Source organism: Amblyraja radiata, chromosome 8 (assembly GCF_010909765.2).
Source record: "Amblyraja radiata isolate CabotCenter1 chromosome 8, sAmbRad1.1.pri, whole genome shotgun sequence".
In the NCBI taxonomy this organism is placed as follows: Eukaryota; Metazoa; Chordata; class Chondrichthyes; order Rajiformes; family Rajidae; genus Amblyraja; species Amblyraja radiata.
In genome coordinates this window covers 29,078,717-29,100,288 of record NC_045963.1, presented here as the reverse complement: position 1 = coordinate 29,100,288, position 21,572 = coordinate 29,078,717, and the positions used below count along the sequence as shown (strand labels likewise).

Here is a 21,572-nt window from a genome sequence, read left to right as displayed (position 1 = left end):
TTGAGGAGACTACTCGCAACCATATAGGCGTCACCCCGCGACCATGTGATGGCAGCCAAGTCACCTGTAGTCGCCGAAAAACATTGCTTAAATGGGACAGGGGCTTTATTGGATGGCTCGATTGTAATCATGTATGGTTTTTTCGCTGACTGGTTAGCACGCACCAAAAGCTTTTCACTGTACCATGGTACACGTGACAATAAACTAAACTGAACTGAACTGAACGAAAAAAACAGCAGAAGCCTCAGACTATGATGTGCAGTGAGAACATAGAGCAATAAAGACTTTGGCCCATTGTGTCTATGCAGGCCATAACTACAATCTAAACAAACCCTATCTGCCTGCATATGGTCTGTACTCCCTATTTTTATATTTCCTCCATGTGAAATATTACACCATGGTTGCTAATTTGTGAAATGATGAAAAAATCCATTGTTTGAATCCTCTTGGCTAATCCCATAATTAAAATAAATAACCTCATCACATCCTATTGAAAATTGCGAAACCTTGCCAATTCCAAATTGGCAGCTGAATTTCCAAACAATGTTCAGCTGAAGGTGGCGGGTGAGGAGAGGGACGTGGTTCACGGGACGATCCGGTCGGGGGCGACGGCTGCAACACGCCTTGAAAGCTGGGACTTTGAAAATGGTGCCAAAATCTGGCGATTTTTGTATTGGACATCAATGGGCTGTTTCTATGTATTCTGAACTTAATCTGGGATTGTATTTATGTATGGCAATAATCTTAGTGATCCGTATGCAAACAAAGAATTTCACTGTACTTTGATGATAAAGAACTATTGAAGCATTGATCTCCAAGATGCTGAGTTATTGCGAACTGAGTTGTTTTAGATATCTTAAAAGGTGCCTTACAAATGCAGGTTCATTTTTTTTACCATAATTAAATCCGGTGCCCTTGATTTCTGTTCTATTATTTCTGAAGAATGGATACGCAGGGAATGGAGGGAAGGGATCTGGATCACGTACAGGCAGATGCGACTCATCGACCTTGGCATAATGTTCGACACATGATGCCAAGTTGAACTAATTCCCTCTGCCTGCAGGTGATCCATATCTCTTCATTACCTACATATCTTAAATGCCACTATTGTAGTTGGGTCCAGCACCACGCCTGGCAGCACAGTCCAGGCACTCACCAGTCTCCGTGTAAAAAACTGGTTTAGTTTAGTTTAGAGATGCAGCATGGAATCAGGCCCTTTGGCCCACCGAATCTGCGCCATATGTCATACACTAGTTCTATCCTACACTCCAAGGACAATTTACAGCAGCCAACTAACCTACAAACCTGCACGTCTTTGGAACGTGGGAGGAAACCGGAGCACTCGGAGAAAACCCATGCAGTCACAGGGAGAATGTACAAACTCCATACAGACTCCACCCAAGGTCAGGATCGAACCTGGGTCGCTGGCGCTGTAAGGCATCATCTCTACCATTGGGCCGCCCTGTACAGCTATTTTCAACTTTTCTCCTCTCACCTTAAAGCTATGCCCTTTAGTCTTTGACATTTCCATGCTGGGCAAAATGTAACTTAATTGATCCAAAAGGCAAGCTTTTGTGGCAGAACTTCCATTTTTCACTCCACGTAATGTATCGTTGAAGCATCATGCTGTACATCACACTATCATTATCTGGCGAAGCATATATTTATTTTCCTCTTGTTCTGCTCTCTTCTGCTGAGAAACGATTTCATCCAGCAACACAGCTTGGAGCTAGCAAAGTGAACTATGCTTACATTTTTTGTTAAAGTGGAGAGATAAGTGGGAAGGAACGGGATACTCTGTCACTGAATACACACAAGGCTGAGATGGGTAACCCTTTGGACACCGATGGAATTGGGGACGGGTGGCAAATTGGGTGGCAAAGTTCACAAGAGGGTGCAGAAGAGCTTTGCCACAAAGTTGCCTGGGTATTAACTATAAGGAGAAGTTATTTAAACTTGCATTGTTTTCTCTGGAATGGTGGATGTATAGAGGACACCTAATAAAAGTATATAACATTATAAGAGGAAGAGAGAGGGTAGAGGGGAAAGCTATAAAGTGAGAGGGTGAGTTTAAAGCACTTTAGACTTTAGAGAAACAGGCCCTTCAGCCCAGCGAGTCTGCGCTGACCAGCGAGCACCCCCGTACACTAGCACTATACTCCACACTAGGACCAATTTTACTATTTTTAACGAAGCCAATTAACCTACAAACCTGTACATCTTTGGAATGTGGGAGGTCACCGGAGAACTCGGTGAAACCTACTCGGCCACAGGGAGAACGTACAAATTCCCTGCAGATAGCACCCGTGCTCAGGATTGAACCCGGCTGCTCTCTGTTGCAAATATCTTTTTTTGTAAACCAGCATCTCCAGTCCCTTGTGTCTACAAGGTTCGGTCATATATTGTATATTCTATGGTCTATGTTCTATTGTGCACTGTTTAGGCCAGTGTAAATTTCCCTACTCGGGGCACTTTGTGTGTTTTGTTGTGTAAATATCTGCCTGCTAAAATAAATTGAAAGACAATGTTGTGTGACCCGCTGACACACATTGTGCACAACATATGGACTGTAGCAGAATAAAATCTACCCTTCAGTTCATGTTGATTGCTGACACATTAATGTTCTCTTAGAAGTCTTGTATTTCCTATTCTAACTGAAATGAGAGCCCTGTATTTTGAATGGATTAACAGTCCCATTAAAACACCGAACAGAAAATGTTTAAGAAGGAACTGCAGATGCTGGAAAATCGAAGGTAGACAAAAATGCTGGAGAAACTCAGCGGGTGAGACAGCATCTAAGGAGCGAAGGAAATAGGCGACGTTTCGGGTCGAGACCCTTCTTCAGACTGATGCGGGGGTGGGGGGGGCAGGAAGAAGAAAGGAACAGGCGGAGACAGTGGGTTGTGGGAGAGCTGGGAAGGGGGAAGAATGAGAAAGCAGGGACTACCTAAATTTGGAGAGTCAATGTTCATACCGCTGGAGTGTAAACTACCCAAGCAAAATATGAGGTGCTGCTCCTCCAATTTACGGTGGGCCTCACTCTGGCCATGGAGGAGGCCCAGGACAGAAAGGTCGGATTCAGAATGGGAGGGGGAGTTGAAGTGCTGAGCCACCGGGAGATCAGGTTGGTTATTGCGAACCGAGTGGAGGTGTTGGGCGAAGCGATCGCCAACCCTACGCTTGGTCTCACCGATGTAGAGCAGCTGACACCTAGAGCAGCGGATGCAATAGATGAGGTTGGAGGAGGTGCAGGTGAACCTCTGCCACGCCTGGAAAGACTGCTTGGGTCCTTGGATGGAGTCAAGAGGGGAGGTAAAGCGACAAGTGTAGCATTTCCTGCAGTTGGAAGGGAAAGTGCCAGGAGAGGGGGTGGTGGGGATGGGAAAGGACGAATTGACCACGGAGTTACGGAGGGATCAAACTTTGCAGAAAGCTGAAAGGCGAGTAGATGGGAAGATGTGGCCAGTGGTGGGATCCCGTTGGAGGTGGCGAAAATGTTGGAGGATTATTTGTTGTATGTGACGGCTGGTAGGGTGGAAGGTGAGGACAAGGGGGACTCTGCCCTTGTTACAAGGGGATGGGGAGTGAGAGCAGATTTACAGGGTATAGAACAGAAAATGTTGGTAACCTAATGCTTTTGTGCTCGTATTCATAACTATGGTTACATCATTAATAACCAAATCAAGCACATTTGGAAAATAGACCAAGAGTAGAGCGAGATTTAAATATTTTATACTGCAGTCTTAATCACTTCTGATCCATCTGATGATTTATTTCTCCAATCAGAGTTAACCAATTTCTTTTGATACTGTACATATAATAAACTGTGTATTTATTGTGAAAGATGTAAACAAAATGAAAACCTCAGTAAAATGGAGATCTTAATTAAACACTAGGATTGTTGCATTATCTGAAGCATCTATCTCCACTCTATTGCTGACTGTGGCATTCCCCTTTAAAGCACAATGTTTGAAACATCGTTGAAAATGTTAATGTTTAGCATTTACATTTTTTTAGGTGGAATTAATTGCTGATTGCTTTGACATTTATTTTACTCTGTTAAGTCATTTTTGATCCCAGGAGACTGCCTAAGAAGAGGATTTGTTTAGTGTTTGAAAACGCATTAGTGGTATTGGGATAATGCAGAATATGACTAAGATCATCGGAAATGTTTTCTCGTATTTGTACACCTTGGAATGGGTTACGTTTCTGCATAATTCCCATGCCACGACTTGATTTACTTGCTAGGGCGGCACAATGGCGCAGCATAGAGTTGCTGCCTTATGGCAGTTTCCGTGCTGTGATGTCTGTGATTCTATGATCCGGTGGCACCAATGTGGAGGACTATTGTGGAGAAGTTTCATTGCCTATCCACACTGATTTGGGTCCATGGGCTAAGAAGCCGAGGATCCAGTTGCAGAGGCGGGTGCTGACTATTAGGTCCTGGAGTCTTCTTCTTTCCTGTCCATCTTCCACGTTTCAAATGTTGACATCGCTGTCATCGTCCGTCCTGAAAAGGACGCAAGCTTCCGGCAACAATCAGTGGGAGCCATCACTTGTTGCAATCGATGATGGCGGTAGCAGAATTAGCTCGGGATACTTCCAGTTTCCAGCCCCGCGATGTGGACGCTTCTGCTATGGGGCCGGTCCAGGAGTTTGGAGATGAGTTTCATTGAGATCAAGGTGCTGAAGGCAGTGTTATCATGGAGTCATACAAGCCCTTTGGCCCATCCTGCCTACGGTGACATACTAGCCCCATCTGGCTGCATTTGGCCCATATCCCTCTAAACCTGTCCTATCCATGTACCTGTCTAAATGTATCTTAAACGTTGCAATAAAACCTGCCTCAACTACCCCCTCTGGCAGCTTGTTCCCTTTTCAGGTTCCTAATAAATCTTTCTTACCCCCTCACCTTAATGCTTTGTCCTCTAGATCTTAAATTCATAAGTTATAGGAGCAGAATTAGGCCATTTGGCCCATCAAGTTTACTCAACCATTCAATCATGGCTGATCTATCTTTTCCTCACAACTCCATTCTCCTGCCTTCTCCCCATAACCCCTGACACCTTTACTAATCAGGAATCTGTCAATCTCGGCCGTAAAAATATCCATTGATTTGGCCTCCACAGCCTTCTATGACAATGAATTCCACAGATTCACCACCGTCTGACCAAAAAAAATTCTTCCTCATCTCTCTTCTAAAGGTACGTCCTTCTATTCTAAGGCTATGCCCTCTGGTCCTGGACTCTCCCACTAGTGGAAACATCTCTTTATCCAGGCCTTTCACTATTCAGTAAGTTTCAATGGTTCTCGATTCACTACCCTGAGTAAAATACGCTGCATGTACCCGAGCTACTCCTAATTCCTATTCCCAAAGATATCGATTCCCAATTGTTAAGTAAACATTATAAATTTATAATAAAAACATTATCTTTATTTATAAATCAATAAATAATGGTCTGACGTACGTGTCCTTGTTCTCAATATTATGTGGCCTCCAAGTCAACATTATTCAACATCATTCTTGTCAACTTTATTTGTCCATTGCCACACTTATATTTGAAGGAGTTTGCTGTATGGTAATTGTTACAGCTTCTCTGAAGTTGGAAGAGTGACGAAACTTTAAAAGTACTTCACAAACTGCTTTGGGACATACTTAACCATATAACCATATAACAATTACAGCACGGAAACAGGCCATCTCGACCCTTCTAGTCCGTGCGAACACGTATTCTCCCCTAGTCCCATACACCTGCGTTCAGACCATAACCCTCCATTCTTTTCCCGTCCATATAACTATCCAATTTATTTTTAAATGATAAAAACTAACCTGCCTCCACCACCTTCACTGGAAGTTCATTCCACACAGCCACCACTCTCTGAGTAAAGAAGTTCCCCCTCATGTTACCCCTAAACTTCTGTCCCTTAATTCTTAAGTCATGTCCCCTTGTTTGAATCTTCCCTACTCTCAGTGGGAAAAGCTTATCCACGTCAACTCTGTCTATCCCTCTCATCATTTTAAAGACCTCTATCAAGTCCCCCCTTAACCTTCTGCGCTCCAAAGAATAAAGCCCTAACTTGCTCAACCTTTCTCTGTAACTTAGTTGCTGAAACCCAGGCAACATTCTAGTAAATCTCCTCTGTACTCTCTCTATTTTGTTGACATCCTTCCTATAATTAGGCGACCAAAATTGTACACCATACGCCAAAATTGGCCTCACCAATGCCTTGTACAATTTTAACATTACATCCCAACTTCTATACTCAATGCTCTGATTTATAAAGGCCAGCACGCCAAAAGCTTTCTTTACCACCCTATCTACATGAGATTCCACTTTCAGGGAACTGTGCACAGTTATTCCCAGATCCCTCTGTTCACCTGCATTCTTCAATTCCCTACCATTTGCCATGTACGTCCTATTTTGATTTGTCCTGCCAAGATGTAGCACCTCACACTTATCAGCATTAAACTCCATCTGCCATCTTTCAGCCCACTCTTCCAACTGGCATAAATCTCTCTGTAGACTTTGAAAATCTACTTCATTATCCACAACCCCACTTATCTTAGTATCATCTGCATACATACTAATCCAATTTACCACACCATCATCCAGATCATTGATGTACATGACAAACAACAGTGGACCCAACACAGATCCCTGTGGCACCTCACTAGTCACTGGCCTCCAACCTGACAAACAACCATCCACCATTACTCTCTGGCATCTCCCATTCAGCCACTGTTGAATCCATCTTGCTACTCCACCATTAATACCCAACCATTGAACCTTCTTAACCAACCTTCCATGAGGAACCTTGTCAAAGGCCTTACTGAAGTCCATATATACAACATCCACTGCTTTACCCTCATCAATTTCCCGAGTAACCTCTTCAAAAAATTCAAGAAGATTAGTCAAACATGACCTTCCAGGCACAAATCCATGTTGACTGTTCCTAATCAGACCCTGTTTATCCAGATGCTTATATATATTATCTCTAAGTATCCTTTCCATTAATTTGCCCACCACTGACGTCAAACTAACAGGTCTATAATTGCTAGGTTTACTCTTAGACCCCTTTTTAAACAATGGAACAACATGCGCAGTACGCCAATTCTCCGGCACTATTCCCGTTTCTAGTGACATTTAAATTAGGAAATATACTGAGTAAAAAAATCTGTCTCTCTTCAATGCTTGTATCAATTGAAATGCAAATTTACCATGGCATGGTGGCACGATGGTAAAGTTGCTGTCTTACAACGCCAGAGACCCGTGTTCGATCCTGACTATGGGCACTCTCTGTACAAAGTTTGTGCGTTCTCCCTGTGACCTGCGTGGGTTCTCTCCGGGTGCTCCAACAAAGATGTATAGGGTTGTAGGATAATTGGCTTGGTAACACTGTAAATTGTCCCTAGTGTGTGTAGGATAGTGCTAGTGTGCGGGGATCGCTGGTTGGTGCGGACTCGGCAGGCCACACGGCCTGTTTCCACGCTGTATCCCCAAACTAAAAACTAAACTTTAAAAGTACTTCACAAACTGTAAAGTGCTTTGGGACATACTTAAGTTGTGAAATACAATGTGTTAATAAAAATGTCTCTCTTTAATGCTTGTATCTATTGAGATGCAAATACAAATAGGAATCGTCGAGGAACCTACTTGTGGAGAGCAATAAAGAATGTACAGCACATCCTGGGCCATTAGTTTGATTCAGAATAAAATTGAGTAATAATCAGATGATGCACCATCCTTCGCATAGTCATTGTCATACAGTGTGAAACAGGCCCTTCGACCCAACATGATCACACCATCCAACATGTCCAATCTCCACTAGTCCCACCTCCCTGCTTTTGGCTCATATCCTTCTAAACCTTTCCTATCCATGTACCTATCCAAATGTTTCTTAAACATTGTGATAGTACCAGCATCAACTACCTCCTCTGGCAGCCTGTTTCATATACCTATCACCCTTTGTGTAAAAATAGTTGCCCCTCAGGTTCTTATTAAATTCTCTCCCATCCATAGTGACTGCTAATCAGAAGATAACCATGGCTTGTGTAAACACCATAGAATTGTTTAATTGAACCAAGCATGCAGAGGACTAAGGGGAATTGATAGAGTGAATGCACAGAGTATTTTAGGGGAATCAAAAACAAGAGGACATAGGTTTACGGTGAGAGGGGGGAAATTAATAATAGGAACCTGAGGGGCAACGTTTACACTCAGAGGGTAAATGGAACAAACTACCAGAGGAGGTAGTTGAGATATGTACAACAACAGCTCTTAAAAGATACTTGGGCAGGTACAAGGATAGGAAAGGTTTAGAGGGATATGGACCAAATGCAAGCAAATGGGACTAGCTTGGATGGGGCATCGTGGTCAGCATGGACGTGTTTTTCCTAAAGGCCTATATCCGTGCTGTATGACTCGGAGAACTTAACCCTGAGCAAGATAAGAGCTGGGATAAAGAACAGAGGGAATATTTAGTCCGTGGAATGAGAGAGTAAGCACTTCCAGTGGCAGGCGTAAACTGTCAAGCCATTCTGGGTTTATTTTTTGTGAGTGTTGTCATAAAACATGTCATGAAATTTTGCTGTCACTTAGATGTTGATCAGAATTCCATAACAGAAGTAAATTGATTTTCTAGTCATGCATGGTGTCACATTCCAGGTTGCTGGTTCCTCTGCGTCTCAATCTGCACAATGCTTGTGTATTTGTCCATAAGTAGTAAAACTGTTGACAGCCGGTATAAACAGAGGGGGAGTACGGTTGGGCAATGGGCACCACAGCGGTAGAGTTGCTGCCTTACAGCGCCAGAGACACGGGTTAGATTCTGACCACGGGTCTGTCTGTGCGCAGTTTGTATGTTCTCTCCGTGACCTGCATGGGTTTTTCCTGGGTGCACCAATTTCCTCCTACACTTCAGATATGTACAAGTTTGTAGGTCAATTTGCTTCGGTAAAGATTGTAAATTGTCCCCACTGTACAGGATGGTGCTGATGTAGGGGTTGATCACTGGTTGGCGCGAGCTCAGTGGGCTGAAGGACTTGTTGCTGCACTGTATCTCTAAAACACAAATCCCTTCACTATCGTGGGCAGAGAGCTAATATCTCCTTTTCCTCCCCCTTCTCTCTCCTCTTGATGGCCAAGAAGTCTTCCGCACCGAACTCATCGACTAATTACAGTGGAAAAGCCAAGCTGTTGCTTGTTTGTTAGAAACCTAATTGGCTGTGAAAAAGCTGAACTTGTTTTTTTGCGAATTATAAACACATCATCTACATGCCAAGAACCATAATTTCTGGCAAAATGAGTGTCAGGATCTTTGAAAGGAAAAGCCGTAACATTGCAAGTCATCCCTTAGGCACAGCTCCTCTGAGACAGCAGTCTTTGTCCTTAAAAAGAGATGCCGGCACTTGTCAGCCATACAAAAGACAACGCTCCTCGCTGCAAATGTGTAAATCTGCGTTTTTTAACTAATTCTCCTCATGCATTGCAGTGAATGCTCTTATGACCAATTACTATTGAAATGCGGGAACAGTTGCAAATTGTTCGGAAGCAAGCCAACTGGCCTTACAGAGACTTAAATCAAGAGTTAATTCAGTTTCAAACTATGTAATTATGGGGAAATAAGAGGGTCTGCTTGAGCTAATGGGGCTAGTAATTGAATATTGATAATGAAACGTCACATGAACTTTTCCTTGTGCTCTCTGAATGTAAGAGTCCCTTCAATACCTTGCTTTGTTCATGAAGAAGTGCTCCGATAGATTTGTATTAATTGCTTTTAGTGCAAGTAACTGCTTTGAATCTCCTTTATATTCTCTTTTAGCATAATGGTGATTGTCATGCTTTGCAAACTCAAGCCTTTGGGCGGCATGGTGGTGAAGCGGTAGAGTTGCTGCCTTACAGCTCCAAAGACCCGGGTTCAATCCTAACTACGGGTGCGGTCTGTGCAGAGTTTGTACATTATCCCTTTGACCGTGTGGGTTTTCTCCACGTACTCCAGTTTCCTCCCACACTGCAAAGACATGCAGGTTTGTAAGTTAATAAAGTTTGGTTAAATTGTAAATTGTCCCTAGTGTACGGACGATTGCTGGTCGGCCCGGATTTGGTGTGCCAAAGGACCTGTTTCCATGCTGTACCCCTAAAGTGTAAAGTCTAATACTCCATTATTAGATAAAAACACAAAATGCTGGAGTAACTCAGGTCAGGCAGCATCTCTGGAGAATATGGAAAAGATCACTTTTCCGATTGTGACTCTTCTTCAAACTGATTGCAGTACATGGGGGGTTAAAAGCTGGAAAGGAGGTGGAAGAAGAGATCCAATCCTAAAAGTAAGAACATCAAATTATGAGAGCATAGATAGGGTAGACAGTCAGAACCTTTTTCCCAGGGTGGAACAGTCCTACATTAGAAGGCATAGGTTTAAGGTGAAAGGGAGAAAGTTTAATGGAGATGTACGGGGCAAGTTTTTTTTACAATTGCCGGTGTGGTGGCGGAGGCAGATACGAAAGTGGCCTTTAAGAGGTTTTTAGATAGGCATATGGAAGTGCAGGGAATAGAGGCAGATAGATCAGATTAAATCAGTTTAACTTAACATCATGTTCAACATAAACATTGTAGGCGAAGGGCCCATTCCTGTGCTGTACTGTTCTACTGTCAGCGATGGCAGCCTCGCCAAAGAACTGTCTGTCTTTTTTGTTATTTTTAGTGAGTTTTAAAAAGTATGTATTAATGTTCTCTTGTTTGTTTATGTGGGGGGTGGGGGAGGGGGGCCGGGGGAAACTTTTTTCTCAATCTCTTACCTTGCCACTATTTTTTTCCGGATCGTATCTCCGGTCGCTCAGCAGCCTAACATCATGGAGTCGGTGGCCTTGCTCGAGACTGAATTTGAGCTCCACCGAGGGGCTGTAAACTTACCATTGGAGCCTGGGTTCGACGTTCCAACTGTGGCCTGCGGATTCCAAGATCGAGGATGTGGTGGATGTTTTTGTTAAAATGTATTTTGTGTATTTTATTTTTATTGGTATGACTGTATGGCAAATCAAATTCCTCTTACGTTGCAAAACATACTTGGCTAAAGTATGATTATGATTATGTACTTTGTTCAATTTGAAACGTCGCCCATCCATGTTCTCCAGAGATGATGCCTGACCCACTGAGTTACTACCACACTTTGTGTATTTTCTTTGTAATCCAGCGTCTGCCGTTCCTTGTGTCTCCAGTATTGGGTATAGTTCAAAAGCTCATAAAACATGCAAGCAGAGTTAGGTCATAAGGCCCATCGATTCTACTACACCATTCAATCATGGCTGATCTGTCTTTCCCACCCAATCCCATTCTCCTGCCTTCTCCACATAACCTTTGACACCCTTAATAATCAACAACCTATCAATCTCCACCTTAAAAAGACTGGGCCTCCACAGTCGTCTGTGGCAGTGAATTTCACAGATTCACCACCCACCCTCTGGCTAAAGAAATTCCTCATTATCTCCTTTCTAAAGGTACAAACTTTTATTCAGAGATTGTGCCCTCTGGTCCTAGACACTCCCACTAGTGGAAACAACCTTTCCACATTCATTCCATCCAGGCCTTTCATTATTCGGTAAGTTTCAATAAGATTCCCCCATATCCTTCCAAGCTCCAGCGAGTACAGGTCCAGAGCCATCAAATGTATCGGTGCATTTTGTTTTTATTTCAAAATAATTGCTTTCCCTTGTGTTTGAAACAAAGCCTGAAATTTTCTGGTCTTTTACCAGATACCATTTATCTTTGGGACGTAGGCCAGTGATGTAATGGGATGCCAAGAATTAGTTGAAGAAGATAAATGTTATCAGGTGAAGAAAGATTTATCACTAATCTGCTGTGTTTCAATTATCAGTTTACAACAAGAAAAACAGATGATTGGATCATCATCTATGCTCTGGATTACTGTAAGTACATCAATCTTTCAAGAGAGGGAGTTGGCATTGTGTTATGTACAATGAAGAGTGTCGAAAGCAGAAAAGAAAATTAACAATAAACAAGGAACTCCAGATGCTGGTTAATACCAAAGAAAGATACAAAGTGCTGGAGTAACTCAGCGGATCAGGCAACATCTACGGAAAAGAAGGATAGGTGACGTTTCAGGTCGGAACATTTCTTCGGACTGGTTAGTTTAGTTGAAAGATACAGCATGGAAACAGGCCCTTCAGCCCACCAAGCCCACGCCGACCAGCGATCACCCAAACACAAGTGTGTAGGAAGGAACTGCAGATGCTGGTTTACTCCAAAGATAGACACAAAATATTGGAGTAACCCAGTGGGACAGGCTGCCATCTCTGGAGAGAAGGAATGTGTGACGAATCTGAAGAAGGTTCTCGACCCACAACGTCACCCATTCCTTGTCTCCAGACATGCTACCTGTCCCACTGAGTTACTCCAGCATTTTGTCTACCCATACACTAGTTCTCTCCTACACACTAGGAACAATTTACAACTTACAGAGGCCAATTAACCTACACACCTGCACGTCTTTGGAATGTGGGAGGAAATAGGAGTACCAGGAGAAAACCCACCCAGTCACAGGGAGAGCGTACAAACTCTTACAGATAGCTCCTATAGTCAGGATCAAACCCGGGTCTCTGGTGCTGTAAGGCAGCAACTCTGCTGCTGCGCCACTGTGTCTCCTTTGATTGTGGGGGGTTTGGGAAAGAAAACTGTGAGAGAGGGGCAGGACAGAGCATTGCCGGTGATGATGAATGGTTATTTGATTAGTGGACGAAGGCCAAAGATGAAGGGAGCTGGTGAGCACCAGGAATCACAGAGGGCCGATCCATGTTCTCCAGTGATACTGCCTGACCAGATGAGTTACATCTGGACTACACGTCTTCCCACCCTGCCCCCTGTAAAGACTCCATCCCCTACTCCCAATTCCTCCGCCTACGCCGCATCTGTTCCCAGGATGAGACATTCCATACCAGGGCATCGGAAATGTCCTCGTTCTTCAGGGAACGGGGATTCCCCTCCGCCACCATAGATGAAGCTCACACCAGGGTCTCATCCATACCCCGTAGCACTGCTCTCTCTCCCCATCCCCGCACTCGCAACAAGGGCAGAGTCCCTCTGGTCCTCACCTTTCACCCCACCAGCCGGCAAATACAACACATAATCCTCCGCCATTTCCGCCACCTCCAACGTGACCCCACCACTCGCCACATCTTCCCATCTCCCCCCATGTCTGCCTTCCGCAAAGACCGCTCCCTCCGCAACTCCCTCGTCAATTCTTCCCTTCCCTCCCGCACCACCCCCTCCCCGGGCACTTTCCGTTGCAACCGCAAGAAATGCAACACCTGTCCCTTCACCTCCCCCCTCGACTCCATTCAAGGACCCAAGCAGTCGTTCCAGGTGCGACAAAGGTTCACCTGTATCTCCTCCAACCTCATCTACTGCATCCGCTGCTCTAGATGTCAGCTGATTTACATCGGCGAGACTAAGCGGAGGTTGGGCGATCGTTTCGCCGAACACCTCCGCTCAGTCCGCAATAACCAACCTGACCTCCCGGTGGCTCAGCACTTCAACTCCCCCTCCCATTCCCAATCCGACCTCTCTGTCCTGGGTCTCCTCCATTGCCAGAGTGAGCAACAGCGGAAATTGGAGGAACAGCACCTCATATTCCGTCTGGGGACCTTGCATCCGGATGGCATTAACATTGAATTCTCCCAATTTTGCTAGTCCTTGCTGTCTCCTCCCCTTCCTTAACCCTCTAGCTGTCTCCTCCCACCCTCCCATCCGCCCGCCCTCGGTCTCCTCCTCCCCTTTTCTTTCCTTCTCCCCCCCCACCCCCCATCAGTCTGAAGAAGGGTTTCGGCCCGAAACGTCGCCTATTTCCTTCGCTCCATAGATGCTGCTGCACCCGCTGAGTTTCTCCAGCAATTTTGTGTACCTTCGATCTTCCAGCATCTGCAGTTCCTTTTTGAACAGTTACTCCAACACTTTGTGTCTATTTTTTGGTAAATTAGCAAGCTGTCGGGGGAACTAAACTGTATTCTGTGCTGCAACCAAGTTGGAAAATAATCAAAGTAACTAGAATCATGAAAATAATTATCCAATAAATCACAATCCTTCATTCAGTTAAAATTTCTGTCAGAGAAAGATTTTACTTGTGAGGCAAAGCTTCCTTTCGGATTTAATGCTAACTGACCTGCTTTGCTTTTTTCTTTGATTTTCGCTTTCAGTTCACGAAAACGGATGGTGCAAACAATATTTGACCAGAATTAATTATGCAAATAACACAAAGGCTGTCAGCTCTCACCGTTGCAATCGAGGAAACCTGACAGCAAGAACTGACAGCAGTTGCTATTAGTAATACCCTGCTAATCCACAGAATGCACTCTTGCAGCCTCCCCTCAGGCAATCGCCACGGATCCAAAGGAGCTTGCGTGGTTTACACACTCAGTCCTCATTATTTGTGAATTTCCTATCTGTGTATTCAGTCGGCCAAACCATTATTTTTATTGAGGAACTCATCACCATCAATATAAATATGGTAGGAAGGAACTGGTCTCGACCCGAAACGTCACCTGTTCCGTTTCTCCAGAGTTACTCCAGCATTTTGCGTCTACCTTCCATATAAATATGGTGATTGGTTTAATTTAGTTTTAGTTTAGTTTAGAGATATAGCACAGAAAGGCTCTTCAGCCCACCGAGTCTGTACGCTAGACTTTCCTACACATAATGGACAATTAACAATTTTTTTTATCGAAGCCAATTAACCGACAAACCTGAACGTCTTGGGAGTGTGGGAGGAAACCAGAGCACCCGTCAATGGGAGAATGTACAAACTCTGTACACACAGCACCCATCGTCAGGATCGAACCTGGGTCTCTGGCGCTGTAAGGCAGCAACTTTACTGCTGCACCAGTGTACCGCCCTAGGTTTCCGGGCCTCTTGTGTCAAGTGGTTCCCCGCTATTCAACAGTGTTCCAACAGAGAGCAGCTTTTATTTATATAGTTGCAACTCATGATTTCAAAATCTACCTGTAACTTTCAAAATACTCAATGGAAGTAGTTTGTTACCCAATATCGCTTCCAATTAGATATATAAATATTTTAATGTCTTTATTAATAGATGTTAATGATTTATGAACATTATGAGGTATATTTATCTATAATTGAAAGGGTAGTGATAATTACATTTTTTATTATCTGTGAGAAGTCTATCACATTTCTCGTGGATAATGAGGATTTAGTATGTACTGTTCTGGGCCCATGTATGCTGAAAATGTTACACATTGTTGAATGTGACATCATTGAGTTTTATTGTTGTATACCAGATTGTATACCAGAATATTTTAGTTTAGTTTAGTTTAGGATACAGGCTCTTCAGCCCACCGAGTCCGCGCCGACCAACCTGTACACCAGTTCTACCCTATATGCAGACATTCACCACCCCAAAAATAAATTTGAAAGTTTTACTTTTTTTTTTAAATGAGACGTTATGTGTGACCATTTCTACACTGGACATAATAAATCATTTGATGATAACGACACATAATGTAAATATAACGATCCAACATATTATAGGATATTATAAGCAGCTGTTTATACTGAGTGGAGACAGAACGTGACATGCTGAACCATCTCAGTGCAGCCTCTTCATTGGCATCAAGTACCAATTCACTTTGTCCATGTTGGTTCAATGATTTCTCATGTGCTCTGCATATGTAAAATCCTGCTGAATTGCCACTTATGTCAAACTAAAATTTGTTGGAACCAGGACATAATTCAGTAGCTGTTGTATTATTTCTAGTCTTCGGAGATATGGCGTGGAATCAGGACCTCGGGTCCATTGATTTCACGCCAACCATCGATCACCCGTACGTACATGAGTTCTATATTATCCCACTTTAACATCCTACACACTCGGAGCGATTTACAGAAGCCAATTAACCTACTGTACAAACCTGCACGTCTTTGGAATGCGGGACGAAACTGGAGCACCCGGAGAAAACCCACATGGTCACAGGGAGACAGTACAAACTCTGTACACTCCCCCTACAATCAATCTGAAGAAAGGTCCAGACCTGAAGAACATTGGAGAGGTTAAGGTGATTATACAGGCCATCCAACAGCCAGAGGCAATTAGAGGATCAGATACAGTATGTAAGCGAGTCGCATGAAGGTATGAGAGAAATAGGGTTACAATAGTGGGATTTTAACTTTTCCCAAAATTAACTGGGGTTGGCTGAATGCAAGGATAGTAGATTGGGCAGAATTTGTCCAATGCATCCAAGAAAGTCCTGGAGGCTAACGCCCTAAAATCCAAATGGAGATGGGTCTCATCTCGATTTTGTATTAGGAAGTGGCTGGCACAGTGGCGCAGCGATAGAGTTGCTGTCGTGCAATGCAAGAAATCCAGGTTCGATCCTGCTGTCCGTATGGAGTTTGTACATTCCCCCGTGGATTTTTCCCGGTGCTCCAGTTTCCTCCAATAGTCCAAAGACATACAGGTTTGTAGATTAATTGGCTTCAGTAAAAATTGTAAATTCTCCCCATTGTAAAGGATAGTGCTAGTGTACAGGGTGATCGTTGGTCAGCGCAGACTTGGTGGGCCAAAAAGCCTGTTTCCACGCTGTATCTCGAAAGTATGAAGTAAAGTGTAATTCGGCAGTAGTGGAAATAACACTTTGAGAACAGTGACCATAATTCCGTATGTTTCAAGGAATGGAAAGGGATAAGGTTGGTTATCAAGTTAAGGTCTTCAAGTTAGGACGGAAGGCTGGTTTAAATAACATAAAACTGGATCTTGTGAGCCTAGATTGGAAGCAGATGCATACAGGTAAATTAGCAGCTAATAAGGGTGAGCCGTTTGAAAGAAAGTTAGTAAGTTTTCGTGGCCTTCTTGTTCTAGACATGAAATTTGATATTGTTTTGGAGATAGTGAGGAAGATTTCTAAGTCTACGGCAGGATAGAATTTTAATGGGAATTTAGACAGTTTTGGCAGATGGAATTTAATCCTGATTAGTGCAAACTGAGGCATTTTAGCAAGTCATGTAGAAGTAGAGCATAAACAGTAAATGACAGGATACACAGGAATAGAGATGAGCAGAGGACCCCTGCTGCATTAAGCCATCGTTCCCTGAAAGTGGCAAAACAGCTAGAAAGGTTGGTGAAGGAATGTGCCATGCTTGCCTTCATGTCGTCTCTGTGACGGCAAGGATTTCCTCCTACTGCTCCAACTGATTGAATGATACTGTATGGAAGCAGGCTATTCGCCCCCCCCCCCAAATCCACACTGACCTTCGAGCATCCGTTCTCACTATTTCTATGTAATCCCTCTTTCCCATCCATGCCCGACACATCGGGGGCAAATTTACACAGGCCAATTAACCTACAAAAACTGCACGTCTTTGGGATGTGGGAGAAAACCGGATCAGCCAGAGGAAAACCCACACAATTTATGTGAGAATGTAGAAACTCCACACAGATCACACCCGAGGCCGGGACTGAACCTTTGGCTCTGGTGCTGTGAGGCAGCAGCTCCACCAGCTGCACCATTGTGGAGTTCAACATTTAATTTCTATATAACTATTTCATTGTTATAGTTTAATTTTAAAAATATTTGTGTTTCATAATGTACAGTAAATCCTTGATTATAAATGTTCGATTTACAAATTTTCACAACCATGCTGTCGACATTTTAATCTATTTGTTTTTTGATTTACAAAGCTATCTTTTTCTACAATGAATAGTGCATCTCTCTCTGCACATTGGAATACATTGCACTAGAAAACCTAAAATACTTTTTGTCCAGTCTTTGTGATTTATGAAATTTCACTGAATGAAATATTTTGCAGGAATACATCCCTTTCATAAATCAAAGAATGGCTTTAGCAGAATACATTTTACAGCAGTCTTTGATAAATAATGTATTGTATTTTAATGCTAAGGTGACATGGTAGTATATTGTGCTCAGAATTACATTAATTCTTAGTAATGCCCTTGGGTCCTATAATTTAGGCAGTAATTTTTTTTGATTGCTATTTCACATACATGTGATTTATTTATCTCTTGTTTTCTTTCTTAAAGTTCCATTTGTTACAAATATTGAATTTTTCAAAATATAATTGCATTTTTCTTCCAATTTGTCATAGCTTTAAAAAGATACACCTCCCTCCATACACATACAGCATATAAAGGGTTTGAATTGTCATGAACAGTTATTTTTTAAGAAATATTAGAACAGATCTATATTTATTCCTAATATTCCAAGGGTGATAAAGTACCATGACCTATTCCAACTTGAGCAATGACCTTTCCTCCCAATTTGTTAAGAGCCTCTCATTTTTTGCCTTGAATATGCCCTTTGATGAAGCGCAAACATTAATATTACTCGATGTTGCTGTCCATACTGTGCTATTAGGAAGACCTCACCCAGCATGACAAGTTTTGCAACAGCAATTTAGCTGCACCAGCAACTTAATTGCATGAAGAACCTTGGATGTGATGAAACATCTCGAGCTGTTTTGCATGTTTGAATATGAAACTGAATCTGACATTGAATCATTCGAGAGGATATATCACAGAGATGACCAAAAACTGCATCAACCTGGAGAAGAAAAATAGAAAATTGTAGGAAGGCTTATGCACAAAATTTACATGGTAGTAACAGCACAACACAGGCCAACCAATCTATGTAGTTCAAAACACAAAGTGCTGTTGGAACTCATGGACAGCTTGATTGTAATAATGTTTTGGTTTAGTTTAGAGATACAGCTCGGAAACAGACCCTTCGGCCCACTGAGTCCACCCTGACCAGCGATCCCCTTGCACTAGTCCTATCCAACACACTAGGGACAATTTACAGTTTTTACCGAAGCCAATTACCGTATTTCCCGGCAATGAAGACGCTATTTTTTACCCAGAAATAAGGCACGAAAATTTACCTGCATCTTGGAGGCCGAAGGCTAGGTGTTAGCCAAGAAAGATAGACTTGGCTATCCCTCAGTGCAGCAACATCAAGAACGGGAGCGGAGCCACCGCATTGTGGCTGGGGAGGGAAGTAGCTCAGGTGGCTACGAGCGGCCGCCGTTCCTTAAATTCCTGTGTCAGCGCGAGTAACCTCAATTGGTCTCTTGATCGCGCTGGCACAGGAGTACGCTCCACCGCCCGCTGTCCTGTCATCCATTGCCCGCTGACCAGCTCCGCTCTATGATCTTTGCTCTTGAGCTGGTCCCCGCAATGTCCGGTCTACGTTGAGAGACACAGACCGAGCAGTGAATGCCATGCAGTGTCACCCAGCGCAGCAAGTGGGGCCATGTCATGCTCCCGGCGGCAGTCAGAATTTAAGGAAAGGTGGCCGCTCGATGCCACCTGAGAAACTTCCCTCCCCGGCCACAATGCGGTGGCTCCGCACCCGGAGCGCCACGACAGGGGTGAGTGTGTGAGTTGCTGGCATGATTCCCGACCCCCTCCTTCTCAACACTCCTGCCCATGCTGATCCGGGCCAGACTCCCCACACGCTGTGAAAGGAACTCTCCCCCCAATCGGTCCCTTGAACTAGTATTGTCATTCAATAAGATTACAACTGATTCAACTTGTCCCAGTGTGCTCCCGTTTTCCCCCACCATCTCTCCACCTGCCGTCACCCTCCACCCCCCACCCATTCAGTCATTCAGAATGGAGGAGATCTGGAAGCCTTTGGCAAATTGAATTGTCACTTTCTTTATTTGTATTTATTTATTTATTTACTTATTGAGCGTGAGAAATTCTATGTCCCGCCAGCCTTCTTTCAAAATTGAGTAACTCAAAATGGGGGGTGCGTCTTCGATGCAGGTTCGTCTTCATTGCCGGGAAATACGGTAACCTACAAACCTCTATTTCTTTGGCGTGTGGGAGGAAACCGGAGCACCTGGAGATAACCCACGCAGTAATGGGGAGAATGTATAAACTCCATACAGATAGCCTGTAGTCAGGATCGATCCCGGCTCTCTGGCACTATAAGGCAACAACTCTACCGCTACGCCACCATGTCGCCACTAAAAGGGCTTTTCACTGTACCTTGGTACATATGACACTAAAATAAACTAAATGCCCGTGGAGGGAATCGACAGATGACCTTTGTGCTCGAGACCCTTCAGCCTGATTGTAATAAAGGGGCAGAAAGCTAGGCAGGAGAGGTGGGAGCGGGACAATGCCTGCCAAGTGATAGGTGGATACAAGTGAGGGTGGTTGAACTGGCAGATGTAGTGGTCACACAAACCATCTTAAATCCTTATTGTCATAGAATCAGTCAGCGCGGAAACAGGCTATTTGGACCAACTTCCCCATGCCGACCAATATGTCCCATATACTAGTCCCACCTGCCTGCGTTTGGCCTATATCCCTCTAAACCTGCCCTATTCATGTATCTATCTAAATGCTTCTTAAACTTTGCAATAGTACCTGCCTCAACTACCTCCTCTGGCAGCTTGCTGCATTCACCTACTGCCCTTTGTGTAAAAATGTTACCCTTCAGGTTCCTTCTTCAGTTTATTACATGATCATAACATTCCTATACAAGCTCCCTGCTAGTTTATCTAGATTTGGCCTAATGTATATCTGCTCATTGCCAGTTTACTACATATGGGAGCACTTCCATGTCCCAACCACTCCCCGGGCTCTCCCCCCTATTGTATTTAGGAAGGATTATCTTACATTTATGACTTTTGGTTCAAATCTCCAAAGAAAATGTAAACATTTACAAACACGTGTGTAATCTTCAGGACTTGTCAGCCACCTCTTACCCTCACAAAAGAAACATGGTGAGTCATTCACTTGCGATACTTATAACTTTACCTTTGTAAATCTTATATTGCGCCTTCCCTTGCACTCCCATGTCTATCTTGTCATAAAGAGATGAGACTGTGGTCTAAACAAAGGCTTAATTTTCTGGTGTTATAACGAATTTGAGCGATTTATTTATGTATTTTGTATCTGCATCATTATTATTTGCAGAAAGACACAAAGTGCTGGAGTAACTGAGTGGGTCAGGCAGCATCTCTGGAGCGAAAGGATGGGTGACTTTTCAGGTTGGATTCCCATGGCAGGCAGGATATGGAGGCTATGGAGCGGGTGCAGAAGAGGTTTACCAGATTGTTAGAGATAGCTTCAGTCTGAAGATGGGTCCCGACCCGAAATGTCACCCATCCTTTTTCTCCAGAGATGCTGCCTGACCCACTGTTACTCCAGCACTTTGTGTCTATTTTTGGTATAAACCAGCATCTGCAGTTCTTTGTTTCTTCATTATTATTTACAATGCTTGTGCCCTCAGATCCCTTTGCTCTGCTGAGCCAATTAGATACATTTGCCAAGATGAATGTGTCCTCATTACATTTCTATCAAAATATACCAACTCATACTTATTTTTTGCCAAGTACAGATCCCCAAGTACAGGATTAATTCTGTTTTCCTAAATCTCCATGCTTTATATATTACCAAAACCTCCACTTTGGCATCATCTTCAAATAAGGAAACTGTGTCTGATTTCTGAGTCAAAATAATTTATCTAAATAGCAAACAATTGTAGTGCATTGTTAGAAACCCACTTCCTACCTTTT

At 43.5% G+C, this 21,572-nt stretch overlaps 1 long non-coding RNA gene across 1 annotated transcript in view; it reads right to left on the bottom strand.

Moving 5' to 3' along the window:
- The window catches only part of LOC116976003, a 190,694-nt gene that overhangs the window by 138,842 nt on the left and 30,280 nt on the right, over nt 1-21,572 (bottom strand). The window lies entirely within an intron of this gene.